This window comes from Aquarana catesbeiana, linkage group LG04 (genome assembly GCF_042186555.1).
Source record: "Aquarana catesbeiana isolate 2022-GZ linkage group LG04, ASM4218655v1, whole genome shotgun sequence".
Lineage (NCBI taxonomy): Eukaryota > Metazoa > Chordata > Amphibia > Anura > Ranidae > Aquarana > Aquarana catesbeiana.
In genome coordinates, this window is record NC_133327.1 from 601,102,128 (window position 1) to 601,128,894 (window position 26,767).

The following is a 26,767-nucleotide window of genomic DNA, read 5'->3' on the forward strand; positions in this document are numbered from 1 at the left end:
TCTTTTAAGTGGTTTACTACACTTTTACATTCTTTGCTTGCCATGGAAGGCATGCTAAATTTATTCTAAAAAATACTCTGAGAAATATTGTGTCTGGGTCCACCCACTTTGAAAAATTTACAAAGTATTTTAAAAAGTTGAAAACTGGCAGATTATTTTTTTAATATGCAAAAAAGTGTAGTGCTATAAACCCCCCAAAAAACTTAACAAATAAAGCAATATAAAGTGTATAATAAACTGATATTACAAACTTAGGATGTATCCTATAGAATACAAAGTAAAACAAAGTGATGTGTTGTGAACTAAAACTATTACTTAGAGTACCACAGAAAAATGTGATACATTTAACAAATGGTATATAAAAAACAAAGATAAAGTCCAAAAGAAGGCCCAATGGAATTGACACCATTAGGAGTTCTTATCAGAAAAGTCCACAAATGTTGATTGCAGAAGTGGTAAAAAAGGAAAGAAAAAGTGAAAAAATCCACCACCAGGGGTCTATGGAGGCTTACCAAAGGCAGAGGACCGAAGTCCACCCAAACAGTACAATAAAAGGGATCAACTGGATCAGGCAGGTAGGTAGAAGTGTAAAAACCCCAGAGGTGAGCAGGAGAACTGTTGGTGATTCAGAAGCCGTCACCGAAGGCATCAAGAGGCTTACCAGAACTTATTGACTTGAAATGACATACGTCATACAAGTCAAAAAGGCATAATGACCAATAGGTCTAGATGGTACATCTCTTCGGATGTCTTCAATAGTTTGCAAATGGAGATGGTAATACGACTTCCAAGATTATCCATACAGCATAGACAATCCAATAGAGGCCATACGAACATTCATATGCAATGCGAGAAATAAAAAACTCACATAGTGTGATAACGTTTAAACTGGTTTATTAAAATAGTAATAAAATCAAACTCACATGTTAGAAGATCATAAAAGCACAAAGTACAAGCAGCGGTAATCGTGAGGGATCCACCCGACGCGTTTCAGCTAAAGAGCCGTCATCTGGGGTGCAGAACTCCCCCAGCTTACCGCTATATAAGCCATTAATGACCCCTCATGAAAGTGTCATAATAGCGAAAGTGTAATGGGATTGTATTACTTCCGGTTTGGAGAGACCTCTAATTTGTGATCTGGCTCATGTATAAATGAAGAGACTCAGGAGGTCTTTATCCCACAGGAGAAATATAATCAAAAAAATATATATAATCAAAAAAATATCGAAAGAAGCTGGCCGTAACCGTGGTTAAGTAAAACCGGGACCAAACCTCATTACCATACAGGTAATACGAGGCTGCACAAACCAAGCCTCGCTCCTGTACAGCGGTGTGACGTCACGACCCGCACAAATGGTGCGGCGTCCCGGCGTTCCACACATTGGACCAAGCCTCGATTATTTTTTTAATAATTAGTTGTTTTTTCAAAGAAATATTTTTTTATATTATATTCTTTTCTTTTCCCTTCTACTACACAGCAAATTTATCTTAGAAAAAGACATTTTTAAGTTGCTAATTTTGCACAAATATAGGAACTTTTGTCACTCTAAGATGTCATAGATAGCTAAAACAAACATATTTTTACTGTGAAATAATGTTGGCATTGAGTTTTGACAATGTGAATGTTCAGATAAAGTCTGTTTATTCCCTGGATACAAAAGTCCTTGTACTTCTCTATTCTTTCCATCTCTCTTCATGCCCCTGACGATTTATCAATCAAAAAACGTGTAGGTCTCGAGAGGACAGCAAAAAGCAAGGTAACTCAAAATGCACTCATGTTTCTCTTGGTCTAAATTCATCCCTAACTGCTGGATTGGAATATGGGTCATAAAACGCTATGCACAGGGCAACGTTTCATAGGAGTCTAGCACTTGTGGATCTTTTAGTAACTTGACTGTAAATATTTTCCTTCTTATTAAAAAAGCACATTATATTGTTGGACAAAATGTATTCTATCTAGATAAACAGAGATGACTGAATTGATTTATGATTTGATGAAAATATGCAGATTGTGAAAATCTCATTTATTTTTCCAGATATATTAGGACTTAACAATTTCCCTTTATTATAAGCCTCAAATTGACTGATTTGTTTACAATGAAAAAAAAAAATTACAAAACATACATAATTGTCAGGTATGCTCTGCCTGCCTTATTACATCTCCTTATTCCCCAAAAACTCCTGTTTCCCTGTTTTAAAAGTGGGAGTCTTACTCCTGCAGCTGTATTTTCAATAACATTATAGAAAAATTAAATATTTAATAAGCACAATGAGACTACCTTGTACTGATCACAGCAGGATCTGTGACCTGGAGTTTTAAGTAGAAGCACTCCACAATTACATCACTGGAGTCATTAAAGCGGAGCTCCACCCAAAAGGGGAAGTTCCGCTTTAACCTCCCTGGCGGTATGAATATTTCAGATTTTTGATGCTCAAAGCGGTACAATGTTTTGCATGGAAATTTGGCGTATTATATTGTAGGCCTGTAATTCTTAGGAATAACACACTTAAATTTGTCCAAACAAGAATCTAGTAGACACCCCGGGTATGATAAAGTTTGAAACACAAAATCATAAATTATAATTTAATAAATAATTATACCAAAAAATATGTTAAAAAAAGTCTTTAAAACATTAGCAGTGCTTAAAAAGTTCATATGTGAAATAAAATATAAATAAAGATGAAAAGTTCCACTTGTGTCTTAATTGTGTACAGCAAGGTGTGGGGCGGTAGCTGATCCGTTTATAAAGAATGTTGAACACTAACTCTCTGCTGATCAAAATCCCAGATAAATCCTTCACCACATTGCTTTTATGGGAATCCCCTATAGGTAATTCACATACCAGAAGGTGATGGGTTAACAGCGTACCTTTCACTGGTTTAATATCGACGGACTTAGTTCACTAAAATAGGACTGGATCCATGAATGGATATTTGGATAGCTGTCAGCGCACTCTGCATACTTCCATCTAAATTGAGCTCATAATGAGCGAAGAAATAGAAGTGCCCATAGCGTAATCCAGTAGATTAACCACTTGCCGACCGCCGCACGACGATGTACGTCGGCAGAATGGCACGGGCAGGCAAAAGGGCTTACCTGTACGTCCTTGCCTGACCGCGGGTGGGGGGTCCGATCGGACCCCCCCCCAGTGCCTGCGGCGGTCGGATTCAGGTCAGGGTTGATCAAAGGTGAGGGGGAGGCCACTCATTCGTGGCTCCCCCCTCGCAATCGCTCCTGGCCAATGACGGGCTTCCTCGGCTTCTATGAATGTAAACAGAAGCAGAGGAAGTGATGTCACTCTCCTCGAGCCGGTCTTTTCGTTCCGGCGCCGAGGAGAGAAGACATCCAAGTAAGTTTGCACCAACACTACACTAACAGTAGAACACGCAGGCACACTTGTCACCCCCCTGTCACCCCCCAGTCACCCCCTGATCACCCCCCTGTACCCCCTGTCACACTGACACCAATAGCAGTTTTTTTTTTTTTTCTGATTATTGCATTGGTGTCAGTTTGTGTCAGTTATAAGTGTTAGGGCAGTTAGGTTAGCCCCCTTTAGGTCTAGGGTACCCCCCTTTAGGTCCAGGGTACCCCCCTAATAAAGTTTTAACCCCGTGATCACCCCCCGTCGCCAGTGTCACTAAGCGATCGTTTTTCTGATCGCTGTATTAGTGACAAAGGTGACGCTAGTTAGGGGGTAAGTATATAGGTTCGCCGTCAGTGTTTTATAGCGACAGGGACCCCCATATACTACCTACTAAAAGTTTTAACCCCTTGATTGCCCCCTAGTTAACCCTTTCACCAGTGATCACCATATAATTGTTACGGGTGACGCTGGTTAGTTGGTTTGTTTATTATAGTTCATTATAGTTTTAGGGCACCCGCCGTTTATTACCTTATAAAGGTTTAACCCCCTGATCGCACGGCGGTGATATAAGTTTAGTTTTTAGGGTCAGATAAGGTCTGCGTCGCCCCAGGCAGCGTCGGGTTAGCGCCAGTACCGCTAACACCCACGCACGCAGCATACACCTCCCTTAGTGCTATAGTATCTGAACAGATCGATATCTGATCCGATCAGATCTATACTCCCCAGCAGTTTAGGGTCCCCCAAAAAAACGCAGTGTTAGCGGGATCAGCCCAGATATCTGCTAGCACCTGCGGTTTGCCCCTCGGCCCAGCCCAGCCCACCCAAGTGCAGTATCGATCGATAACTGTCACAAAACACTAAGCACACATAACTGCAGCGTTCGCAGAGTCAGGCCTGATCCCTGCGATCGCTAACTGTTTTTTGGTAGCGTTTTGAATCAGTCGCTGACAGTCAGGAGCTTTTTTGCCTGTGAGTCTCACTTGTTTACCCCTAAATTTAGAGCCCAAAATGGCAAATCGAAGGTACACTAGTGAAGAGGCCTACACGTTTCTGAGCATGACAGATAGTAAAGAGGGAGTCACTCATCTGTCAAGTTCAGGCTCAGAATACGATCCTGTAGAGGACAGCGGCTCCATGACAGATAGCTCTGACGACGGAGTTGTGGTCCCTGCTAGGGTCAGGCGTACCAGACCCCGAACTTCTTCTTCTGTCCTTGAAGTGCAAGAACCGCAGGTCCCTCGTATGGAGCAGAGAAGTACTAGCGCCGCTATTCCTTCTGGTGAACTGGCAAGCACCAGCGGCCTAGTACACCCTGGTCGTACATCCAGCACGTACATCCAGCACTGCAGTATCACGTGGTGACGTGGTGAGTCCCATAAGTGCAGTTCAAGCTGGTGAGGTGGCAAGCACTAGTAGGGTCCCGCTGCCACCAAGAAGACGAACACAGGCCCGTCGTGCCCATAGTGCCCTTCCTGCTGCATTCGCCAATCCGAATTGGGTACCCACCACTTCTGCAGCACCCGTATTGCCCCCCATTCACTGGCCAACCCGGAATTCAGGTGGAAACAGTTGATTTTACGCCACTGGATTTTTATTCACTGTTTTTCACCGAAGATCTCTATAGATCTATTGTGGACCAAAGCAATTTATACGCTGGTCAACACATCCCCACTATTCCCCAGTCCTCCCTTGCCAGAGATTGGAGACCAATTACGGTCTCCGAATTTAAGATCTTTCTGGGCCTTTCCCTCAACATGGGCATAACCAAAAAGAGTGAGTTGCGATCATATTGGTCCACTGACCCAATTCACCATATGCCCTTGTTCTCTGCTTCCATGGCCAGGGCACGATACGAGCAGATTTTGCGGTTCATGCATTTCAACGACAATGAACTCTGTCGTCCTTGTGGAGACCCTGGATATGATCGGCTCTACAAAATTCAGCCCCTCGTAAACCACTTCAACCAACGTTTTGCAGACTTGTTTACTCCCCATCAAGTTGTCTGCGTTGATGAGTCCCTGATTAAATTTTCTGTCCGCTAGTCATTCAAACAGTACCTTCCCAGCAAGAGTGCCAAATACGGGGTCAAGATGTATAAGCTCTGTGACAGGGCCACAGGCTATACATGTAGATTTATGGTTTACGAGGGCAAAGATAGTCACGTAGAGCCGACAAACTGCCCTGACTACATAGGAGGTGCTGGCAAGGTAGTGTGGGACTTGGTGTCACCCTTATTTGGAAAGGGGTACCACTTGTACGTGGACAATTATTACACGAGCATGCCACTTTTTAGTCACCTTTTTGATCATCAAATTGGAGCATGTGGCACCGTGCGACCTAATCGCCGGGGCTTTCCTCAGCGGCTTGTAGATTCCTGTCTTAGGCTGGGGGAGAGACCCTGCTTGCAGTGTAATAATTTGCTCGCTATGAAGTGGAGGGACAATAAGAATGTTTTCGTTCTTACCTCCCTTCATGCAGACACGATGACCGAAATTACTACGGCGACTGGTGTTGTGGAGAAACCCCTCTGTGTCCACGAATATAACCAAAATATGGGAGGGGTGGACCTCAACGACCAGTTGTTGGCGCCGTACCAAATTGCCCGTAAGGCCAGATGTTGGTACAAAAAAGTGTCTGTATACTTATTTCAATTGGCTTTGCTGAACGCTCATGTGCTATACAGAGCTTCAGGACGGACTGGATCCTTCCTTAAATTCCAGAAAGAGATCGTCAGAGCCCTTCTGTTTCCAGACGGTGCTCCACCTCACCTTCCCCAACCAAATGCAGTAGGCCGGCTGCATGAGAGGCATTTTCCTTATGTCCTCCAGAGTACCCCTACCCAACGAGCCCCCCAAAGAAAATGTCGTGTCTGCAGAAAGCGCGGATTTAGGCGTGACACCCGGTATTATTGTCCCTCCTGTCCTGGCAATCCTGGTCTTTGCATTGGTGAATGTTTTGAACGCTACCATACACTAGTTGAGTTTTAGCGTAGGGTACAGCACTGCACAGACTAGGACACACTTTCACAGGGTCTCCCAAGATGCCATCGCATTTTGAGAGACCCAAACCTGGAACCGTTACAGTTTTAAAAGTTACAGTTATAAAAAAATGTAAAAAAAAAAAAAAAAAGTAAAAAAAAAAATACACAAAAAAAATATAAAATAAAAAAAACAAAAATAGTTGTCGTTTTATTGTTCTCTCTCTCTCTATTTTCTCTCTATTGTTCTGCTCTTTTTTACTGTATTCTATTCTGCAATGTTTTATTGTTATGTTTTATCATGTTTGCTTTTCAGGTATGTAATTTTTTTATAGTTTACTGTGTTTTAACCATTTTTTTGTTTTCAGGTACGCCATTCAGCTGCAGCGCGGATTTATTTATCTTGACAGCAACAGCGTTTGCTCCCACGATACATAAAGCCGTGACTCCAGCGCTGTCGGAGGTGATTTCACCACCACAGTTACATACTTCAGCATATATGCTGAAGCGTGGGGGCGGCAGTGGGTGGAGGAGCGATTTGCTCCTGCCTTTTGTGGGAGGATGCCCCCATGCTTCGGCATATATATATTTTAGGTAGGCACAGGTTGCGTTAAATGTTTTATTTTTTACTATGGTTTTTTTTTGTATTTGCTTTGCAGGTATGGTAAGTATTACTGTTATACTGTAATGTTACTTTGTTTTTTGTTAACCATCATTTGCTTAGCAGGTACGCCATTCAGTTGCAGCGCGGATTTATTTTTCTTGACAGCAACAGCGTTTGCTCCCACGATACATAAAGCCATGACTCCAGCGCTGTTGGAGGTGATTTCACTACCACAGTTACATACTTTAGCATATATGCCGAAGCGTGGGGGCAGCAGTGGGTGGAGGAGCGATTTGCTCCTGCCTTTTGTGGGAGGATGCCCCCATGCTTCGGCATATATATATTTTAGGTAGGCACAGGTTGTGTTAAATGTTTTATTTTTTACTATGTTTTTTTTTGTATTTGCTTTGCAGGTATAGTAAGTATTACTGTTATACTGTAATGTTACTTTGTTTACCATCATTTGCTTAGCAGGTACGCCATTCAGTTGCAGCGCGGATCTATTTATCTTGACAGCAACAGCGTTTGCTCCCACGATACATAAAGCCGTGACTCCAGCGCTGTCGGAGGTGATTTCACCACCACAGTTACATACTTCAGCATATATGCCGAAGCGTGGGGGCAGCAGTGGGCGGAGGAGCGATTTGCTCCTGCTTTTTGCGGGAAGATGCCCCCATGCTTCGGCATATATAAACGGTGCATGTATGCCCATCATTAGAAGTGGGTGGATGAAGGGAGGTATTCTAATGGTGGGCATACCCACCGATCAATATCTTTTTTTTGTTCAGCCCACAGGCTGCATGAAAAAAAGTTTACAATATATTCCCAACAAGGACCAGCAACGTACTGGTATGTTGCTGGACTTTGAGTGGTTAAACCAGAATGATGCCTGCAGGTTTAGGTATCATCTTGGTATCATTCTTTTCAGCCAGCGGTCGACTTTCATGTAAAAGCAATCCTAGTGGCTAATTAGCCTCTAGACTGCTTTTACAAGCAGTGGGAGGGAATGACCCCCCCCCCCACTGTCTTCCATGTTTTTCTCTGGCTCTCCTGTCCCAACAGGGAACCTGAGAATGCAGCCGGTGATTCAGCCAGCTGACTATAGAGCTGATCAGAGACCAGAATGGCTCTAAACATCTCTATGGCCTAAGAAACCGGAAGCTACAAGCATTTCATGACTTAGATTTTGCCGGATGTAAACAGCGCCATTGGGAAATTGGGAAAGCATTTTATCACACCGATCTTGGTGTGGTCAGATGCTTTGAGGGCAGAGGAGAGATCTAGGGTCTAATAGACCCCAATTTTTTCAAAAAAGAGTACCTGTCATTACCTATTGCTATCATAGGGGATATTTACGTTCCCTGAGATAACAATAAAAATGATTAAAAAAAATAAAAATAAAAGGAACAGTTTAAAAATAAGATAAAAAAGCAAAAAAATAATAAAGAAAAAAAAAAAAAGCACCCCTGTCCCACCTGCTCTCGCGCAAAGGCGAACGCAAGCGTCGGTCTGGCGTCAAATGTAAACAGCAATTGCACCATGCATGTGAGGTATCACCGCGAAGGTCAAATCGAGGGAAGTTATTTTAGCAGTAGACCTCCTCTGTAAATCTAAAGTGGTAACCTATAAAGGCTTTTAAATTCTTTTAAAAATGTATTTAGTTTGTCGCCACTGCACGTTTGTGCGCAATTTTAAAGCATGTCATGTTTGGTATCCATGTACTCGGCCTAAGATCATCTTTTTTATTACATCAAACATTTGGGCAATATAGTGTGTTTTAGTGCATTAAGATTTAAAAAAGTGTGTTTTTTCCCAAAAAAATGCGTTTGAAAAATCGCTGCGCAAATACTGTGTGAAATAAAAAAAATTAAACACCCACCATTTTAATCTGTAGGGCCTTTGCTTTAATAAAATATATAATGTTTGGGGGTTCAAAGTAATTTTCTTGCAAAAAAAAAAATTTTTTCATGTAAACAAAAAGTGTCAGAAAGGGCTTTGTCTTCAAGTGGTTAGAAGAGTGGGTGATGTGTGACATAAGCTTCTAAATGTTGTGCATAAAATGCCAGGACAGTTCAAAACCCCCCAAATTACCCCATTTTGGAAGGTAGACACCCCAAGCTATTTGCTGAGAGGCATGTCGAGTCCATGGAATAATTTATATTGTGACACAAGTTGCAGGAAAAAGACACATTTTTTTTTTGCACAAAGTTGTCACTAAATACTCACCATGCCTCTCAGCAAATAGCTTGGGGTGTCTACTTTCCAAAATGGGGTCATTGGGGGGGGGGGGGTTGTGCCATCTGGGCATTTTATGGCCTTCAAAACTGTGATAGGTAGTGAGGAGTGAAACCAAAAATTTACGCCCTTAGAAATCCTGAAGGCGGTGCTTGGTTTTCGGGGCCCTGTACGCGGCTAGGCTCCCAAAAAGTCCCACACATGTGGTATCCCCATACTCAGGAGAAGCAGCTAAATGTATTTTGGGGCGCAATTTCACATATAACCATGGCATGTGTGAGCAATATATCATTTAGTGACACTTTTAGTCATTTTTTTTTTTTATTATTATTCAATTACTTGGGACAAAAAAATGTAATATTTTATGGGCTCAACATGCTTCTCAGCAATTTCCTTGGGGTGTCTACTTTCCAAAATGGGGTCATTTGGGGGGGGGAGTTTGTACTGCACTGCCATTTTAGCACCTCAAGAAATGACATAGGCAGTCATAAACTAAAAGCTGTGTAAATTCCAGAAAATGTACCCTAGTTTGTAGACGCTATAACTTTTGTGCAAACCAATAAATATACGCTTATTGACATTTTTTTTTACCAAAGACATGTGGCCGAATACATTTTGGCCTAAATGTATGATTAAAATTGAGTTTATTGGATTTTTTTTTTTAACAAAAAGTAGAATATATAATTTTTTTTTCAAAATTTTTTATCTTTTTCCATTTATAGCGCAAAAAATAAAAACCGCAGAGGTGATCAAATACCATCAAAAGAAAGCTCTATTTGTGGGAAGAAAAGGACGCAAATTTCCTTTGGGTACAGCATTGCATGACCGCGCAATTAGCAGTTAAAGCGACACAGTGCCAAATTGTAAAAAGTGCTCTGGTCAGGAAGGGGGTAAATCCTTCCGGGGCTGAAGTTGTTGTCAGTATTGACACTTCTGCTCACCACCTAAATAAAAATGTTAAACATTTTTTGCTTTGGTACATGTTCCACAGGTCCAACCCCCTCGTGTCATTTGTTTGACAATCCTTTGCATATAAGGCTAGAAAATAACTATTACTGTTTTTTTCTTTTTAACATTCAGGTCTCATCTATAAAAGTATGTTTAAACATTGTAATCAATAAACTCAACAAACTTAAATCTACTTTTCACCTTATAATAAATGTTATTGAGTCCTAATACATTGGGGAGATTTACTAAAACTGGTGCATAGAGAATCTGGTGCAGCTGAGCATAGTAACCATGGTCAGCTTCTAGATTTATTGTCAAAGCTTAATTGAACAAGCTGAAGTTAGAATCTCATTGGTTCCAAAGCAAAGCTGCACCTGATTCTGTGTGCACCAGTTTTAGTGAATCTCCCTTACTGTGTAGCAGTGACCAATATCAGAAATGGTTTTCCTTTCTCCTTTTGATGACTCAGAAGACTACACAGTCTGATGCTTCTTAGTCTTGACTCTGAATGACAGATGAAGGATGACGGAAAGTCTTTCTACATGACTTCTGTGGTTACTTTTGAGTTCCATTGTAAGTAATAACAGCTACGTTCTTTAAAGTGTGCACAATGACAGGAGTGAAATAGTATCCATTAGATACAGAACATTATTTTTTTTCAAACGACATGGTACATCAGGAAGAGAATGTTATGCCCTTACAGCAAGTTAATAGTAGAAAAGGAAAAAAAGGCTAAAAATGTCACAAGGGATTCTGTCCAAGGAGAACTGGATAGACTACGCAATGTATATACTCAACAGAGAATTCCCATAAAATCTCAGAAGATGCATGTACTGAGGGGATTATGTAAGTGTACATTGTGACTTTTACCCTAAATATAAGTTCACAAGAGACAACAAAACTTAAAGAAAAATAAAGCTAACAAACAAATCAGCAATAAACTAAAAGCTGAATTCCAGGCTTTGATTTTTTGCATAGTTTTTTTTTCTTGGTGACATTGGGGTTGATTTACTAGAACTGAAGCAAATCAGCTTCTAACTTCAGTTTGTTCAATAAAGCTTTGACAAAAAAAAGTGGAAGCTGATTGATTTCTATGCAGAGCTGAACCAGATTGTGCCTTCTTCAGTTTTAGTAAATCAGCTCCATTGCAATTAGGTTAGGTGGACTTAAAAAAAAAGTTTAGTGACTTCCTCCATAGTAGCTGTGTTAAAAGAGGGAAGTATTGATTAAGGATGAGCCTAACACCCCCCCGGTTTGGTTCGCACCAGAACATGCGAACAGGCAAAAAACTCGGACGAACACATGAACACCGTTAAAGTCTATGGGACACGAACAGGAAAAATCCAAAGTGCTCATTTTAACCACTAGCCGACCAGCTCACGACGATGTATGTCGGCACAATGGCACGGCTGGACAAATGGGCGTACAGGTACGTCCCCTTTAAATTACGGCATTGTGGGCATGCGCGCGCTGCCGGCAGCGCACGCACATGCCCGCCGCGTGCTCCGTGACTGTGCCCGCGGGGGCCCACGGCCTCTGTAAACAAAGCATTTCCCTGTTCTGCCTAGTGACATGACAGAGATCACTGCTCCTTGTCATCGGGAGCAGTGATCGCTGTCATGTCAGTGGAAGCCCATCCCCCCACAGATAGAACACCTCCCCAGGACACACTTAACCCCTTGATCACCCCCTAGTGATTAACCCCTTCCTTGCCATTGTCATTTACACAGTAATCAGTGCATTTTTATAGCACTGATCGCTGTATAAATGACAATGGTCCCAAAATGGTGTCAAAAGTATCCAATGTGTCTGCCATAATGTTGTAGATCGCCGCCATTACTAATAAAAAAAAATAATAATAAAAATGCTATAAATCTATCTCCTATTTTGTAGACGCTATAACTTTTGCGCAAACCAATCAACATACGCTTATTGCGTATATTTTTTTACCAAAAATATGTCGAAAAATACATATTGGCCTAAACTGAGAAAAAAAATAGTTTTTTTATATATTTTTTGGGGATATTTATTATAGCAAAAAGTAAAAAATATAGTTTTTTTTCAAAATTGTCTTTTTGTGTGTTTTTTTGTTTATAGCGCAAAAAATAAAAACTGCAGAGGTGATCAAATACCACCAAAAGAAAGCTCTATTTGTGGGAAAAAAGGATGTCAATTTTGTTTGGGTGCAACATCGCATGACCGCGCAATTGTCAGTTAAAGCGACACAGTGCAATATCGCAAAAAGTGCTCTGGTCAGGAAGTGGGTAAATCCTTTCTGGGACTGAAGTGGTTAAAGGTTTATATGCAAGTTATTGCCATAAAAAGTGTTTGGGACCTGGGTACTGCCCCAGGGGACATGTATCAATGCAAAATATTTTTTTTTTAAACAGATGTTTTTTCGCGAGCAGTGATTTTTTTAATGCTTTAAGTGAAACAATAAAAATGAAATATTCCTTTAAATATCATGCCTGGGGGGTGTCTATAGTATGCCTGTAAAGTGGCACATTTTTCCTGTGTTTAGAACAATACCACAGCAAAATGACATTTCTAAAGGAAAAATTATCATTTAAAACTGATTGCAGCTGTAATGAATTGTCGGGTCTCGGCAACATTGACAAAACTCATTGTAAAAAACGGCATGGGTCCCCCCCCAGTCCATTACCAGGAACAATTCCGCCTCCATTGGAGGCTCCCGCCGAGTGACGCTTCCCATTGGTGACAGCTGTTATGTAGCTGAGGGTGGGGCCACCCGGTGATGTAAAAGGGTGACCCCGCCCCCCTCTGACACCACGGAGGACTTGTCAGGTCCCGAGCTGTCTCTTGTCTTTTTTACCATTTTTGACACTTTTTTTGTGAAATGGTAGGGGTACAATATACGGGGCGGGATCTGGGGGTCCCCTTGTTAAAGGGGTCTTCCAGATTCCGATAAGCCCCTGCCCGCATACCCCCACAACCTCCAGGCAAGGGTTTTGAGGATGAGGCCCTTGTCCCCATCAACATGTTGAGGGCATGTGGCCTGGTATTGTTCAGAAGGGGTGGGGCGCGCTCTCATCCCCCCTCTTTTCCTGTGGCCTGCCAGGTTGCGTGCTCAGATAAGGACCTGGTATGGATTTTGGGGGGACCCCCACGCAATTTTTTATTTTTGGTTTGGGGTTCCCCTTAATATTCATACCAGACCCAAAGGGCCTGGTAATGGACTGGGGGGGAACCCATGCCATTTTTGACGTTTTTTTCAATTAGTTTTATCTACATTGCCGAGACCCGACAATTCATTACAGCCGCGATCAGTTTTGAATGACTTTTTTCCTTTAGAAATGTGATTTTTGTGCGGTACTGTTCTAAACATGGGAAAACTGCGCCACTTTACAGGCATACTATAGACACACCCCAGGCACGATATTAAAAGGAATATTTCATTTTTATTATTTCACTTTTAGCATTATTAAAATCACTGCTCCTGATAAAACATCAGTTTTTAGAACTTTTTTTTGCATTGATACATGTCCCCTGGGGCAGGACCCATGTCCCCAAACACTTTTTATGGCAATAACTTGCATATAAGCCTTTAAAATGAGCACTTTTGGTTTTTCATGTTCGTGTCCCATAGACTTTAACAGTGTTCCGCGGCTTTCGATTTTTGCCGTGAGAGAGTTTTTACCAAAGTTCGGCCCGAACTTATGCTCGGGCCGAACCGTACGCTTTTCCGTATTGATTGTGCAGGAGGACAAAGAGTTTAAGGTGAGGGTGATACTGTATCTGTACAGTGGAGATCTGTACAGATCTGACTGATGTTATAGATAATCTGATGTTCACAATCTTCTTTTAAGGCTAAGTTCACACGTCTGCATGTGTTGCATTGTAGGTCTGAGGTGTTAAGGTGTTATTTATGGGTTTTGGGTGATTATTACTTGTGTTTTATAAGCATTACTATTCAATATTGAAGGTGTAAATGCAGGGGAGGGCGGGTAGCCTTAGGCCTGGGGGGCAAGTCCAGTCACGTGGCCCATTAAGCCACCGAATCAGCTCACCATCCATGCCCACCTGGTTTTTATAACAGATATTAATGTTATGAAGCAAGACAAATATGATACAATGTGGTAACACAATTTAATGTTAATAGCAACAAAGGAGGTTTAACAAAAATAATGAATCAATGCAGCCTCACCAGTGCCCATCAGTTCAGCCTCATAAGTGCCCATCAATGGAGCCTGATCAGTGCCCATCATGCAGCCTGATCATTGCTATTAATGCAGCCTCACTAGTGCCCATCAATGCCCATTAATGCAGCCTCACCAGTGTCCATCAATGCAGCCTGATCAGTACCCATCAGTTCAGCCACACCAGTGCCCATCAATGCAGCCTTGCCAGTGTCCATCAATGCAACCTCACCAGTGCCCATCAGTGAAGACTCATCAGTGCCCATCAATGTAGTCTGATCAGTGCCCATCAATGCAGCCTCACCAGTACCCATCAGCTCAGCCTCATCAGTGCCCATCAATGCAGCCTCACCAGTGCCCATCAATGCAGCCTAATCAGTGCCTATCAATGCAGCCTCACCAGTGTCCATGAATGCAGCCTCACCAGTGTCCATCAATGCGGGCCTGATCAGTGCCCATCAATGCAGCATCATCAGTGCCCATCAGTGCAGGCTTATCAGTTCCCATCAATGCAGCCTGATCTGTGCCCATCAATGCAGCCTCACCAGTGCCCATCAGCTCAGCCGCATCAGTGCCCATCAATGCAGCCTGATTAGTGCCCATCAACGCAACCCCACCAGTGCCCATCAATGCAGCCTGATCAGTGCTCATCAGTGCAGCCTCACCAGTGCCCATCAATGCAGCCTGATCAGTGCCCATCAATGCAGCCTCACCAGTGTCTATCAATGCAGCCTGATCACTGCCTATCAGCTCAGCCTCACCAGTGCCCATTAATGCAGCCTCACCATTGCCCATTAATGCAGCCCTGTCAGGGTCTCTCACCTCAGCGATGGGAGCTCAGCAGGTCCTTGCATGGCTTCCTGGGGGGTGATGCTCCTGGGGTCAAGTTGTTGCAGCCAGTGCCCAGACCCACAGCCTAAGCCAGTCACGTGTGTCCTGACTCCCTGGCATGCCCTGCCTCTGCCTGCCTCCAAGTGTAGTTTCCTCTGCGCTGCTCTCAGTTCTCCACCCCCCATTCGGCACAATTCCCCCCAGTCTGCCCAATCCCTCCTACCCCCAGTCTGCACAACCCCCCCAGTATGCACAATCCCCCCTCCCCCTAGTCTCCACAATCCACCCAGTTTTCACAATGCCCCTCCCCCTAGTCTGCACGCCCCCCCACAGTCTGCACAATCCCCACCAGTTTGCACAATCCCCTTCCCCCTTGTCTGCAAAATCCCCCCCAGCTTGCACAATCCCCCTCCCCTTAGTCTGCACAACCCCTCCAGTTTACACAATCCCCCCCAGCTTACTCAATCCCCCCTCCCACTAGTTTGCACCCCCCCTTCCCCCCCAGTTGGCACAATCCCCACCCCCAGTTTTCACATGGGGGTAAAAAATGAGAAGGAAAGGAAAATGCAAAGCAAAAAGAGGTCAGGGAGTAGAGGGGGTTGTTCAGGGTGTCGATAGCTCACTCACCAATTAAGCTTTCCCCCTCAAGCTGGTCTCCACAGGTAGGCTGAGCACAGTGCAGGCATTGCATGCAGGGGGCTGGAGTGTGGGCAGGGTTTCGGTGGAAACAGATGGGAGGAGGAGTGTCTGATTGGACAGGTGGCTGAGTGAGGGAGGAGCTAGGAAGACAGTGGCGACGGGATGGGCGACAGAGCAGACACAGCCTGACTCCTGTATTAGCACTGACAGGAAAACCGGCAGTGATCGCCTCCGCCAGGTGAGGTTAAGCAGTCGAAAATAAAAAATGGTGCAATGACTGCTGCGATGGAAGCGGTGCGGCCTTTTTATAGGCCATTAGATTGGCCTGGAGGGCAAATGCATCCCTGCACCCTGGCCCAGTCCGCTCCTGCGTGTATGTCAGTGGTGTATTTTGGTTTTGTGCTGCCCTAGGTAAGACTAAATTCTGATGCCCCCATCAAAATTTGCCCCACCCCATCCTGTTTAAGATCCACCCCTTCATCTGGAAACTTCACCCCTTCCTCTTTAGGCTCCACCTCTTCCTATTAGCACGAGTTGGTCAGAGACTGCAGACATGATACAGGAGATGGTCAGAGACTGCAGACAAGATACAGGAGAGGGTCAGAGACTGCAGACAACATACAGGAGAGGGTCAAAGACTGCGGACATGATAAAGGAGAGGGTCAGAGACTGTGGACATGATAAAGTAGAGGGTCAGGGACTGCAGACAAGATACATGAGATGGTTAGAGACTGCAGACAGGATACAGGAAATGGTCAGAGACTGCACGCAACATACAGGAGAGGGTCAGAGACTGCAGACATGACTCCCCATGGTCATCACAGTGAATAGAAAATTATCCAGCCATTCATTCACTGTAATCACAGTGGGGAACAGCTTAAGTTCTAAAACATGACAAGCAAGATAAATTACAGCATCTTCTGTGACATAATCATTGTGCTTCTTCTAATAGTAATAATAATGACGGTCACCATTACATCACTGTGAACGCCCCCGCCAGAGCACATTGAGCCGAGTTTTTAGCAACCCAGGCTACATTGCCCTTCCTTTTTTGGCAACCCAGGCTACATTGCTGTAAAAAGGTCTGGTATAAATATTAAGGGGGCTTCATATTTTTTCAAGAGATGGTACACATTAAAAAAAACTGAGTGGGGTTCACCCTAAAATATAAACTGGACCTTTATCCCGGCATGCAGCCTGGGTGGTCAGGAATGCAAATGTGCCCCCCCAAACCATAACAGACCATATTCTTTCAACATTGGGATAGTGATTTGAGAATATGGGTGGCAAAGCCTCCCCCCTTCCCTTCTTTTCAAGATATCCTGTCTCTATGTTGAGGGGACAAGGACCTTATCCTCACATTCAGTACCCAGGATGATGTGAGGGTTTGTAAGGAAGGACTTATCGGAATCTGGAAGCCTCTTTTATAATAAGAGGACCCATCAGACATCTGCCACCCCCCCCACAATGAGGATAAATATAGGGTACATTAGTACACCTACTAATCATTCCCCATAAAATGTAAATAAACACAGACATTTAAAGAAGTCCTTTATTTAAAAAAATAAATAAATGATGTATGGCAATGTAAACCAAACATCTATTAATCTTGTACAGGTTAATGGTCAGAGGGTATATGGTGGCCCTCCTGCAGACTGAGTTGCAGAGACTCCTTCACTTGGGACAGAAATATTCATCAACAATTTCACTCAAGAAATCTATGAAGATTCATTAATTCTACTTTATCAGCCTGCTGGAACATTGTTTGTCATCTGAAGACTTGTCTAGTGGAAATAATACACAAGTTTGTGTCTCTCCCATTGTGTGTGTTCCAATAGATAATTAAGGTAATTGGGTCACCTATTGTTTCTGTCTGCCTACTCATCTCCGTGTTTATACTTATGATAATATGTAATGTACTTTGTTGTAGACTTGTTGCCGGATGGCCTGGTCCTCCCCTGACTAATCAGGGCTATTTGCTTAATTAGCATACGGTTTATGTTCGCTGTTCCTTAGCTATGTTTATTATATTCCTGTATACAGTTTCCTTTGTATGTGATAATGTGATTGGGCTCTCAACTAATCTGGTGTGCTATATATACTGTGTGAGTTTTCAATAAAGAGTTCCAGTTTGCATCTGAGCTAGTCCCGTTTAGTATCTTGGGTGCAATATGCCACTATAATACCTGGTTCATGGCTCCAGACTGGAGGAAGCTGTATCCTGAAGGAATCATCAAAGCGGGGTGCTGGATGGTTCCATCACAGAACCTATATACCTTTGTTTGCACTGCAGCAGAAATTAAATCTATTGCCTGGATTTGCCAATTGAATGCGTATGTATATGCTATTTCTTCATAACAGTGTTTGTAGCCCGATTGAAGCAATGCACCCACTGGTCATGTTACTTCCTCAGTGCAGCTAACCCTATTCTGAAATATATATATATATATATATATATATATATATATATATATATATATATTTGCGTTTCTAAATCCTTTTCTTAGGATGGAAACTTGCAAAGCAGGTGAGCAAGTAAGCAAAAGAAAAATGACAAATGGAAGCGCTTTCTATTATCACAGTCAAATTACAGATATACTACTTGCAGTCAGTGTTAATGCTATTTAGCTGTGTATATTAACAAGAACTTATGAAGTGTCTATCCAGCTACGACAGTGTAAACCACACTTAAATATTTCTTAACAAAAGCCAGGTCTAATCTTGTCATGTCTGGATATTTTTCCCCTTAGGTAATGTGTCAGCATTTGATGACTTAATCCAAGTTATTAAATTGTCTATTGTGACTAATATAGAAAAACTCGGAGATCCGCCATGGCTTTCATTTTACATATTTTCTGCAATGATCTCAGCACTCTTTTCATTTTATCAAAAGGTGAGCATTTTCTTCCAAAGGGGATAATATTGAATCTGAATAGCCTATATCTGAAAATCTGAGCGATTATATTCAACATGGATTTTATTACTGGGGAAACGAAAATGAAAGCAAAATAATTAATAGCTAGAAAGCTCAGCAATCATGTTATTGTCTATGAGAAAGTGTTGGGGTTGATTCACTAAAGGAATTGTGTTTATTTTCCCTTACACAAGATTGGGTAATTGAAGTGAGCACAGCGTCGTCTTATTTACTACCCTCACAGGTGATTCACTTTGCTAGGTAAAAAATCTTTCAAATGTTATCAGGGATAAACTACAGGAAGATATAAAAAACACTAATTAATGCAGGATTTTGAAATGCAGTTACAATAAGAAATTATGCAAAAGCTGCACTCTACATATTCTTAACCACTTCAGCCCCAGAAGAATTTACCCCCTTCCTGACCAGAACACTTTTTGCGATTCGGCACTGCGTCGCTTTAACTGACAATTGCATTGTCGTGAATCGTTGTACACAAACAAAATTGACATCCTTTTTTTCCCACAAATAGAGCTTTCTTTATTTGATCGCCTCTGTGGTTTTTATTTTTTGCGCTATAAACAAAAAAAAGCGACAATTTTGAGAAAAACGCATAATTTTTTACTATTTGCTATTATAAATATCACCCAAAAATATATAAAAAATTTTTTTTTTTCTCAGTTTAGGCCGATATGTATTTTTCTACATATTTTTGGTAAAAAAAAAAACCCAATTAGGGTATTTTGATTGGTTTGCGCAAAAGTTATAGCACCTACAAAATAGGGGATAGATTTATAGCATTTATTTATTTATTTATTTATTTATTTATTTATTTATTTATTTTACTAGTAATGGTGGCGATCTGCAAATTTTATTGTGACTGCGACATTATGGCGGACACATTGGACAATTTTGACACATTTTTGGGACCATTGGCATTATTACAGCGATCAATGCTATAAAATTGCAGTGATTACTGTAAAAATGTCACTGGCAGTGAAGGGGTTAACACTAGGGGGCGATCGAGGGGTTAACTGTGTTCCCTGGGAGGTGATTCTAACTGAAAGGGGAGGGGACTGACTGGAGGAAGTGATGGATCGTGGTTCCTAGCTAATAGGAACACACGATCTGTCACTCCTGTCAGAACAGAACAGGGAAGTGTGTTTACACACACTTGTCCCTGTTCTGTCTCTCCTGCTCACGATCGCTTGCGGCCGGTGCTCATCGCAACCGTCGGCCACAAGCACCGGCACCAGCGGTGCGTGCGTGCCTGCTATCCCGACCCAGCGAGCCGACGTATAGCTACGACGGCTCGCGCAGGGGAGCCAACCTGCCGCAGTATAACTGCAGCAGTTGGTCGGGAAGCGGTTAAAATTGCACGCAATCTTGAGCATCCATAAAAATAACAAGATGCTAAAGTGTTTCAGCCAAAGCCCTATGGCCCGTACACACAGTCAGAAAATCGCTGCTTTCGAAGCGATCGTCCGATAATCTGATCGTTAGTACACAGCTTTCGAAAGCGGATCATGAAAGTTTATCTGATATTATCCGATGGGACAAGCATGAAAAATGTTCTCGTATGATACCAGATCATACGATTTTGTTTCATCAATACAGTTGTCATTCGAAAATACAATACAAATACACTACAACACAGATACTCCTTGTTTAAAGGGTAACTCCACTTTTGTGGGGAAAAAAATAGCAAATAAAGAAAAAATAATATAGCACATATAATTGTGACACTAATCATATTGTATTTGAATGTTATTAAGAATTACCTTTCCTTTTCAATCTGCAGCCACTGTAATTTTCTGAGAATGCATTTCAATATGGCTACCTGGAGCTGTTCTATACACAGAGTGTGTACTGACCACTCACCAGAAAAATCATTTCCTGCTTGTGTGATTGGATCACCAATTTTCCAAGAAGTCTACCTGAGATACAAGTCAGATTTCAGGCATCCCCTGCAACAAAAATGTCATTTTTTGGAGAGATACTTTCAATAGGAGCATGTCTAAAGGGATGCAGGCCCAGCAGATTTCCTCATTAGTGCCCTGCAGCTGCACAAAAAAAAACTGCGCAATCATTCGTCCAATAATCTCATTGTGTGTGCCAGGCATTATTAATCACCTAAAATGTGTTGCCATCTTTTTGCTCTTATGGATGCTCAAGTATTTTTCAGTATTATATGCAAACTCCAGCTTTTGCATCATTTGTTACGATTGTGAGGTGTACAGGAGGCTATTGAGACTGACATCTCTGGCGGTTATTGTGGCTTGATGGCACTTTTCTTTGTGGCAATTACAGTAAGTACCTGACCTTGACTTAGTATCAACTTCTTGTAGTGACCTGTACAACAGCACATAGACTTAGAAGAAAAGGCCCAGCTCTAGGAGCCAATCAGGTGTTCTGCATGCACATGTGCTGACAGGGAATATGCTAATAGTGGGAGAGAGCAGGGTGAGCAGAGGAATGAACTGCTGCTACTTTTACCTAGATAGATCCTGGAGTTCCACAAAAAAACATAGAAAACTGGACATTGTTTATTTACCTTGATCACTCTAAGATTCGTCAAACATTCCCTCTATTCTGTAAATTGATAATTCATTATCTTAAGATCATGCCCCCATTCGTCCACAGTTTGATCCCATTTGGGGTGGTCGGGTGGTCTGGAGGTATGACTCAACTGATGTGCAGATAACTGAGGGAATTTTATTTATTTATTTTTTTCTTCATTTTTATTTTTATACTTCTTAGGGTCTTATACTCTCTAATAATAGGATCGCGTTTGTTCTTGATTCTTTTTCAACTTCTTTTGCATATATTTAAGCTCTTTCTTGTATTATCTAAATGAGATTGTATCATCAATTGTATGACAATGTTTCTTAATTTCCGAATCTTATGTACATATCAATATAATGTTATATTCTTCTTTTTTTGTAAATTCAATAAACATATTGAACAAGGAAACTGGACACTGCCATGGGGAACATGTACCAATGCAAAACAAATAATGATTTATAAACATTTAGTGTGAGAAGTAACTTTAGGTATGAGTGAACTGAAGGGGCAACATTAAAAATACAGAATGCCTTTAACAATACACCATTCCTCTAAACAGGGATATGCAATTAGCAGACTTCCAGCTGTTGCAAAACTACAAGTCCCATCATGCCTCTGCCTCTGGGTGTCATGCTTGTGGCTGTCAGAGTCTTGCTATGCCTCATGGGACTTGAAGTTCTGCAACAGCTGAAGGTCCGCTAATTGCATATTCCTGCTCTAAAATATGCTTGGAGGACACCTCCAGGCCAATTCTGACGCTTCTCACATTAATGTAAAAATCTGTATTTTTTTTTACCAGATAATTACTTAGATCTCCCAAACATCATATATTTTCTGAAAACAAAGACCTGGGTGGAAAAATTGTGCAACAGTATTTGCGCAGCTTTATTTTTAAATTAAATTAATTATTAAACTTTAATGCAGAAAAACACAATATAATACCCAATTGTTTTGTAAACTATAAAAGATAATGTTACGCCGAATAAATAGATACACCTTAAAATTACATATGCCCGTGGAATGACAGCTAACTATGGTACTTTAAAAATCTCCATAGGCGACGTTTTAAAAGCCCCTACAGGTCATCAGGTTAGAGTTATACAGGAGGTCTGGTGCTAGAATTTTTGCTTTTGCTATTGCATTTGCGGCGATACCTCACATGTGGTGTGATCATCATTCACATATGTGTGCGGGACCAACATATGCTTTCACCTTAGCGTGTGAGCACAGGGGGTGCTTTACTTTTTTTATTATTTGTTTTATTTACATTTTTTACACTTTCCCTTTAATTTTTTTTTTGTCAATGCTATCACAAGTGATGAACAACATCTCTTGTGATTGCATGGGCAGTGACAATTTCTCTTTACTGAGAGATCTCGGGTCTCAAAAGCATCTCATCATCCAAAGTTCGGGTCGATAAGATGCTTTGACAAGCTGGTAATGGCTTGTTTACAAAAAAACTAAACTGGAAATTACAAAATTGTTGTCACTTCTGGTTTCAAAGACCATAGAGATGATAAGGGAACTTCTGTATCTCCCTCCTCTCTACGGGGGAGAGCCCGTGAAGGTGGCGGAAATCAGTTGAGGAAGGGGGATCACCTTCTGGCACATGTCAAAGTGATCCAGTGGCTATATAGCCACTCAGATCATTTTTAAATTTAAGAGCATCAAAAAAGATACTGAGCTTCAGCCATGACTGCAGCTTCAGCCATGACCCCGGTATAACCAATGAAACCTGAGGACGAATGGATATATGTCCTAAGGGCAGCAAATGGTTTAACCAAATGGTGAAGTTGCCTACCTGTACACTGTACTCCAGCAAAAGTGACATTTAGAAAGTATAAAAACTATTGCCACTAAATTACATTTCCTGACTGGCTTTGTTTGTAAAAAATGGCCTCCCTCACTGGATAAGGACCTAGTATTGATTTTGAGGCAGGCCTTTGCTGTTTTTTTAAGGACAGCACAAATTGTTTACAAAAATGTATTTTTAAGAAAAAAAAAACGACAAGGTATCCCCCTCATAATCCATAAAAGGCCCTTATGCTAGATAGGTTTGAGGACCCAGACTTTAAATTGGGTGAGTAAAAGCCAAACTCTGTGAGGTTGTGGAAGACAGTCACAGGTCATACGCCATGGCAAGATTAAGCACATTGACACATGGTAGTTAGACTGCATCAGCAAGGTCTCTCCCAGGCATAGATTTCAAAGCAGACTGGGGTTTCAAGTTGTGCTGTTCAAACTCTTTTGAAGAAGCACATAGAAACGGGCAACATTGAGGACCGTCGATGCAGTGGTTGGCCAAGAAGCCTTAATGCAGCAGATGAAAGGCACATCATGCTTACTACACTTTGACATCTCAAAATGTCCAGCTGTGCCACCAGCACAGAATTGGTGGAAACCAGTGAGACCCAGGTACACCCATCTACTGTCCTGAGAAGTCTGTCAAGAAGTGGTTTTCATGGAAGAATTGGAACCAAAAAGCCATACCTCTGACGTGGAAACAAGACTCAGCTATGCACTAAAACATAAGAATAGGAGTGCAGTAAAATGGCAGCAGGTGTTCTGGACTGATGAGTCAAAATGTTAAATATTTGGCTGTAGCAGGAGGCAGTTGGCTCGCCGAAGAGCTGGAGAGCGGTACAATAATGAGTTTCTGAGGGCAACAGTGAAGTATGGTAGAGTTTCCTTGCAAGTTTGGGGCTGCATTTCTGTAAGTGGAATTGGAAATTTAGTCAGGAACAATGGTTTTCTCAATGCTGTGAAATACAGGCAGATACTTATCCATCATACCATTAGGGAGGTGCGTGACTGGGTCCAAATGCATTCTACAACAGGACAACGATCCTAACCGTACAGCCAATGTCAATATGAACTATCTTCAGCATAACGAAGAAAAAGGAGTCCTGGAATTAATGGTTTGGCTCTCACAGAGCCTTGATCTCAACATCATTGAGTCTGTCTGGGATTACATGAAGTAACAGGAGGATTTGATGTAGCTTACATCCACAGAAGATCTGTGGTTAGTTCTCCAAGATGTTTGACCTTCTTGTCGAGTTCCTTCAAAAGATGTGCAAGTGTACCTAGAAATGATTTTGATGCTGTTTTCAAGGCGAAGGGTGGTCACACCAAATATTAATTTGATCTGGATTTCTCTTTACTTTTCATGTTGTTACTTGATAAAAATAAATGATTAACACTTCTATTTCTGAAAGCAATCTTTATTTACAGCATTTTTTCACACTTGCCTAAAAAACGTTTGCATAGTAATGTATGTATATATGCAAAAATAATTCTTGTTCACAGGTCTGAAATGTGTACTAATTTCTAGAAAGTGGGCAACTCATAATATACCGTATACAGTATTTTCTATACAGCTTTCAAAGTCTGTGTGCACACAAAGGGCCAGATTTATTAACAGATATACACATACAACTGTGCATTGACAACAATCAAATTGTATGCTTATGGAATTCATATGCACCAATTTGTGCAAATGCACATAGGGTGGATTGCTATAGAATGTATATAGGACTTTCTCTACAGCTTTTAAGTGCTGCTACCATTTTTAGTTGCATATGCCATTTATAACTAACTATAAAACATTTTACTGCTACTGCCCAGGGTGGCCCCTCTGCCCCAGATCATGTACCTAGTACGTAATCTAACACTTCCAGGTCTGGGGCACACATGCGTGCCACCAGTGACCCACTTCCGCTGGGACCACACAACCCAGCGGCGGGTACCTCCCCCTCGATATCCACCCATACCCACCAATTACACAGCAAACAGGCAAAATGACAATCTGCCTATATAAACATTGCAGATTGCCGTTCTGTCAGTAGGGAAGGCATTGACCCATGGATCTTTACCTTCCCCTAGTCAAAGCACCTCCAACACAGTGAGAAAGTACAGGTTATGCACACAGTTAACCCTTTGATCGCCCCTGATGTTAACCCCTTTCCAGCCAGTGTCATTAGTACAATGACAGTGCATATTTTTTAGCACTAAATCACCGTATTAATGTCACTGGTCTCCAAAAAAATGTCAAAAGGATCAGTAAGAGCCCTTGCACACTGGGGCGGTTTGCAGGCGCTATTGCGCTAATAATAGCGCCTGCAAACCGCCCCAAAAGTGCCGCTACTTTCATTCCAGTGTGCAAGACCCGAGGGCTTGCACACTGGAGCGATGCGCTGGCAGGACGGTAAAAAAAGTCCTGCTAGCAGCATCTTCGGAGCGGTGAAGGAGCGGTGTGTATACCGCTCCTTTACCGCTCCTGCCCATTGAAATCAATGGGACGGCGCGGCTACACCGCCGGCAAAGCGCCTCTGCAGAGGCGCTTTGCGGTGGTATTTAACCCTTTCTATGCCCTTTCTATGCCCTTTCTAAACGCCGCTAATAATAGCGGCGTTTTACCGCCGACGCCGCCCCAGTGTGCAAGGGCTCTTAGGTGTCCGATTTGTCTGTCATAATATCTCAATCCCACTAGAAGTTGCTGATCGCTACCATTACTAGTAAAAATAATTAAAATTAAAAATGAATAAATAAAAATATCCTATAGTTTGTAGACGCTATAACTTTTGCGCAAACCAATCAATATACGCTTATTGGGATTTTTCTCCACTAAAAACAAGTAGCAGAATATATATTGGCCTAAATTGATGAAGAAATTAGATTTTTTACATTTTTTATTGGATGTGTTTTATAGCAGAAAAAGTAAGTAAAGTAAAGTAAAAAATATTGGGTTTTTTTTTGTTTTTTTTTAAATTGTCGGCCTTTTTTTGTTTATAGCACAAAAAATAAAAACCGCAGAGGTGATCAAATGCCACCAAAAAAAAAGCTCTATTTGTGGGGAAAAAATAACATACATTTTATATGGGTACAGCGTCGCACAGCCGAGCAATTGTCAGTTGAAATAAGTGCCGCATCGCAAAAAATGGCCTGGTCAGGAAGGGGAGTAAATTTTCCAGAGGTCAAGTGGTTAAAAAGCATCAGAGAACCGTACACCGGATATATTGTTTTACGCATGTATGGATCTTTTAAATACTTATGCATATGCTGACTTACTAGTACAACAATCGAGTGTACGGGGAGTTTTATGTGAGTTTTAGCTAGTTGGTACATGTGTATTTCATTGCTTAGTTGGAAGGTCCCTTTTTATTTCAGTTTATTTTAGGTTTAAAAAAGTGTCATATGCATTTCCATGGTGCACCTTCTAGGAACAAAAGGCTTAAAAACAACATTATTTAGATTTTTAACTTGCGCAGCAAACAAAGACTGCACTGTACACATCAGTGCACAATCTAGACAGGTTCAAGGATTGTGATTGAGCAAATGTGTGCATGCACATGTGGGTCCGTGATCAGATGCTACCAAACCTATTTATCCCTGTTTTTATTTATTTTATTTAATTAATCAGAACCTGATCCTAATGGTAAAAATAGAACCACACAAGCCCTAGACTATACAGGTTAATGTTTGATTTTTACCCTGAGTAAATCTTTCCTTTAAATGCAGGTGATAAGGTATCCA

General features: G+C 41.7%; 1 long non-coding RNA gene across 1 annotated transcript; it reads left to right on the forward strand.

Annotated features, from left to right (window-relative positions):
- Positions 1-17,880: 17,880 nt before the first annotated feature.
- LOC141141592 (uncharacterized) lies at positions 17,881-21,739 on the forward strand. The gene is made up of 3 exons (XR_012244149.1): positions 17,881-18,089; positions 18,507-18,649; positions 20,472-21,739. It is a non-coding gene; the product is annotated as an uncharacterized lncRNA (long non-coding RNA).
- Positions 21,740-26,767: the final 5,028 nt, after the last annotated feature.